Source organism: Coturnix japonica, chromosome 38 (assembly GCF_054131305.1).
Source record: "Coturnix japonica strain WE chromosome 38, WE-NBRP24, whole genome shotgun sequence".
Classification (NCBI taxonomy): Eukaryota; Metazoa; Chordata; class Aves; order Galliformes; family Phasianidae; genus Coturnix; species Coturnix japonica.
Window position 1 is genome coordinate 307608 of NC_140700.1, and position 5400 is coordinate 313007.

A 5400-nucleotide genomic window follows, 5' to 3' on the forward strand; every position below is an offset into this window, starting at 1 on the left:
CCAGTATCTGAAAGGTGCATACAGTGAGAGCGGGGAAAGACCCTCAGTCTCCCTCTCACTTCTTCTTCTTCTTTCCCTGGAGCTCCAGAGCTAGTTACAGTAGCTCCTGAGGATTTTGACTATCCGTGGGATGCTCAAACCAGCATGCCTCCATTGCTATGTGTCATTAATGTGCTTCAGGTTATGTCTCAGATAAAAAAATTATTCAAGAATGTCATTGAGAGATCTGCCCAAATGTGATTCCTGTGGTGATTCCATAGATAGGCACATCTATTAGTATCTATGCATATGTTTGCAACTGCCTATATGATATGTCTGTGAAAATATACTATATATATCATATATGTATATATGCATATGTCATAATTATTATCCTTTTCTGTTTCTCTGTCTTTGTAAATAGCTTTAACCCGGTAAATTCTAAACCACAGCACTGCCCTGATTCCCTACAGATCTCCTTGGGACTCTCGAATCTGAAATGGTTCACGCAGAGAAGGTCACCAGGAGATCTTGAGGTCTTCACAGGGAGCAGCACCTGAGGCATATTCCTTACACCAGCTTTGGAAGAGACCTCCAGTTCTCTGGTCCTGCTCTGAAGGGGCCATATTTATTACGGCAGTGCCAAGAAGGAGACCAGCACTGACACAGCTGTTCATATTGCCAGCTACAGACTGCAGCCCCGGAGTGTTGCTGTAGAGACAGCAGGACTGTTGTCAGACATACAAGACCTTCAGGTTTCCACAAATGAGAGGTCTTGAGAGCTCTGTGGCAGTGTAAATAGAGCAGGAATGAAAAGAGCATGTAGTGCTGCTGTCTGTGGCTGTACCTCCCCCAGACCCAAACAAGGTAGGAAGATAGGAGAAGAAAAAGAAAAGCCTAATTTGAAAGCATTTATTTAACACTTAACCTATCCAAGTAATCTGGATCAATGTTTACATGAGCTCTTGGAGAGCAAAAATAGAAAGTAGTTAGGAAAAAATGTGAAATAATTTTCAACGTTTTTCTGCAGATTCCTGTATAACAGAAAATCAAACTACCAGATATGCATGAAAGATAAAGAACTATCGCAGGGAATCATGTGAGGAAGACATGCAATTCATGGAAGCTGTAATAGTGCTTACTGCAAAAGCTTCCTGAGAGCATGCTTGATCTCCCTGTTCCTCATGCTGTAGATAATAGGGTTCAGTGTTGGAGGCACCACAGAGTACAGAAGTGCCACTGTCAGATCCAGGAGTGGGGAGGAAATGGACAAGGGCTTCAGGTAGGCAAAAAAGGCAGTGCTAAGAAACAGGGAGACCACAGACAGGTGAGGGAGGCACGTGGAGAAGGCTTTGTGCCGACTCTGCTCAGAGGGCATCCTCAGCACAGTAATAAAGATTTGCAAATAGGACACAAATATAAAAAGAAAGCAGCCAAATGCTAAACTGATAGTAAAAGCGATAAACACAACTTCCCTGAGATATGATTCTGAGCAGGAGAGCTTGAGGATCTGGGGGATTTCACAGAAAAACTGGTTGACAACATTCCCATGGCAGAGAGGCAGTGAAAATGTACTGGCAGTCTGCATCAAAGAACTGAGAAACCCAGCGCCCCAGGCAGCTGCTGCCATGGTGGCACAAGCTCTGCTGTCCATCAAGGTCCCATAGTGCAGGGGCTTGCAGATGGCAACATAGCGGTCATAGGACATGATGGTGAGAAGGGAATACTCTGCGGAGAGGAAGAAGATAAAGAAAAAGACCTGTGCAGCACAACCGGAGTAGGAGATGGCCCTGGTGTCCCAGAGGGCGTTGGCCATGGCTTTGGGGAGAGTGGTGGAGATGCAGCTCAGGTCGAGGAGGGCCAGGTTGAGGAGGAAGAAGTACATGGGGGTGTGCAGGCGGTGGTCGCAGGCTATGGCTGTGCTGATGAGGCCGTTGCCCAGGAGGGCAGCCAGGTAGATGCCCAGGAAGAGCCAGAAGTGCAGGAGCTGCAGCTGCCGCGTGTCTGCCAATGGCAGCAGGAGGAACTCGCTGATGGAGCTGCTGTTGGGCATCTGCTTCTGTTCCTGGGCTTGGAGTCCTGTTCAGAGTGCAAAAGTTAATGACAAGTCCAGACCACTCTCACAAAAACTCCTCCTGCTATACTATCTATGTTCTTTCCCTATATAATAATATATAATAATATATAATAATAATGTTCATTTAAATCCTGAACTCGTATTTCTTTTCTTGAGGAAATCCCTTAAGGATTCACCATCTCTTAAGTAGTAGAAGATTAAAGATCTCTTTCTTTCTTCTTATTTCCTAATCATGTCTTAGCCTCATGGATATTTTCCTCCTTACTGCAGCTGCTCTTTGAGACTCCAGCCCCAGCGACTGTGCACTTCAATTTTTCTTGTAGAAATCAGACTGTTTACAGGACAAGTGAATTATTAATGTCTGCAGAAAACAACGAGAACAGAAACTGACTGCATCCTTTTAGGAACAAGAGGCTGAAAGCACAACCTGTGTGACTGTTCACAAACATTCAAATGATTGCAGAAATGTGTGAGAAATATAGCATTTTTTTTAAAATTATATAGTCCCTATTAGATTTCTGCCTCCAATCCTCTTTCCTACCTTCAGAACAGGAAATAAAAAATCTCTGACTTTGCCCTTCATTTGCAGAGGTCCCTTAGAAACATTCAGTTGTGCAGTGGAGCTGTGATCCCCTGCCCCAGGCAGCAGCTGTGGCAGCACAAGCCCTGCCGGGGGCCTCATTCCCCCCACACCACACGTCTCCCCTCAGCACCCTGGGCAGCTCCCCGGGCAGGCTGAGCGCTGAGCCTGGTAGGCGGCAGAGTCCCATACCTGGCACACAGCCCCTGGGGCACAGCAGGGACCCTGCTCTGCAGGACAGCCCTGGGCACCCGTCTGCAGCCCCGGCTGCACAGCCTGCAGCCGTGCTGGGACATGCAGCCCTCAGAGCTGTGCTCTGACGCTGCAGCATGGAAGCCCTCAGCTGGAGCCGAAGTCTTTTTCCACAGTAAAGAAACATGCAGAACCTGATGCCAGTTCTGCTATGGGATGACCCTGATTTGGTTAACCCTCTATGAAAAGCAGCTGCATGGTCTATAGTGAGACTTACCGTGTCATGGTCTGTGTGCAATGCTCCTGCAGAGAGCTCATATTCCACTCACACAGCACACATTCTGTAAGCTCTCTCCCCTTTCTCTTTTCTTTCTCTGTCACCTGCAGGCTGTGCTGTGCACAAGAGCTTCTCCTGAGCACAGCTGTCCCTCTACAGCACTGCCCACATTTATGAGCTCCCTGTGTCCCAGGAGCCCGGCCCAGCTCAGCAGCAGATGATGTCATTTTTATCCTTTCCACTCGTGTCCCCTGACACATCCCTGGGTCTTCAAGGCCAACAGCCCCTGAAGGGCAATGGCATCATTATTGTATTTTGAAATCTAATTAATTAACCATCCAGTGATAAGTGACTATTTCCAGACATCTGGTGAGTCCTACCAAAGAGTGTTTGGTGAAACAAAAAGAGCACCCAGACAAGGACAGGGACTTTCCCTGTGCAGGGCTGTGATCCAGCTGAGGTACTGCAGGCAACTCATTCCAAATACAAACTCTGGGCCTTAAATGGAATTCAGCTCTCCACGGACCCACGGGAGATGGGATTCCTCTTTTTTAGCTCAGATGTGCACAAGGAGTTCCCTGCATGTGAACTCCTGCTCTGAGTCCTTGGTCCTTCAGCAGGGAGTCAGTTGCTCTCACACAGACACTGTGACACAGTGTGATGTTCAGGGTGCCTGGGGTGCTCGTGGATGTGTGCCAGTGCTTGTAAACTGTGTGGGAAATCCCTGAGATAGACACCTACTTCCAGTCAGGCTATGTCCAGTGATGCTTTCCAATTAGGATGTTTACTTCTTTGGTTTTGAACAAATGAGAACACTAAGACTTGAGGAGCTAGAAATCTTTGTAGAGTTACAGGCTTGAGCTCTTGTTTGGACCACAGTGGCACAGTTGAATGGCTTCCACAACTGCACTATAGCACAAGGGGGATGCAGAGTCTTTATGACGGATTGGCGAGGAGACAAGGAAGGGCAACTGTCCTCTGTGAGAGTGCACCGAGCTCTGCATGGGGATGGCAGATCAGCCAGGTCAGAGCTAGTGATAATGGCAAACAGAGGAGACCAACAGTGTTCCTGGCTTCCTTACAAGGAAGAGCAAGTGGAAGGTGCCCTCTGCAGACAGATGGGACTCTGATGTTGTCAGGCCTTTGTCCGCTTTAGGAGCCTTTTTCACTCCAGTATCTGCTGCAGGGACAGCACAGCATAGAATGTGCCATCCAGGAGATCCCTGGAGACCACAGATGCCAGCTTCTTGACTAAGCCATGGAGGAACTAAGGAGGAGAGGTTCTCTACTGGTTCTCATACGCTCCAGCATGGAAGGTTTGGTGGGAACTGTGAAGGTCAAAGTGGCATCAGGCCACGTGCAAGACATAAATGAATCTCTATTTATCTATCTATCTATCTATCTATCTATCTATCTATCTATCTATCTATCTATCTATCTATCTATCTATCATCTATCTATCTATCTATCTATCTATCTATCTATCTATCTATCTATCTATCTATCTATCTATCTATCTATTTATATTCTGAGGTCATAAGCTTAAAAGATGTTCACAAATGTCAATAAAACTGACGCAAATAATTGAAGACAAAGATAGAATTCAATGAAATTGTGTTAACTCCTCTCTAATGAGAAATTCTCATGAGTCATGTTCTATTTTGAATTGTTTATATTAGTCTTTGATGGAATTTTCTGTCCTTTTTTTTTCTTTTTTCTTTTTTATTTGTTGTTGTTGTTTTGTTATTTTGTTTGTTTTGTTTTTGTTTTGTTTTGTTCGATTTTTCCCTTATAATTACAATGTTTTCCAGAACTGTGTTTGTAGGACACAGATGCCTTCAGGGACAGGGACACAGACAGAGGTGCCAGTGACAGTGCCCTGTGACTAAAGTTTTTAATCTACCTCTGCTCTTCCCTGCTGCCTATTTGATGTCACTCATAGAATCATAGAGTCACAAGGCTGGATAGGACCTTTAAGATCATCTAGTCCAACCGTCCTCCCTTTACCGTACCTACAGGAAACCCCTAAACCATGTCTCCTAGCTCCCTATCCAGGCTCTTCTTGAACACTGCCAGGGATGGCAATTCCACCACCTCCCTGGGCAGCCATTCCAGTGCCTGACCACTCTCTGAGAGAAAAAGTTCCTTCATATTTTCAGCCTAAGCCTCTTCTGATACAACCTGTGGTCATTTCCTTTGGTCCTGTTTGTTGCCTGGGAGAACAAGAAAAGCTCTTCCTCATCACAGTCTCCCCTCAGGAATTTGTAAAGTGCAATGAGGTCTCCCCTGAGCATT

At 46.1% G+C, this 5400-nt stretch overlaps 1 pseudogene; it reads right to left on the minus strand.

Annotated features, from left to right (window-relative positions):
• Nucleotides 1–1074: 1074 nt before the first annotated feature.
• LOC107307809 (olfactory receptor 14J1-like) lies at nt 1075–2056 on the minus strand (annotated as a pseudogene).
• Between the last annotated feature and the right edge of the window lie 3344 nt (nt 2057–5400).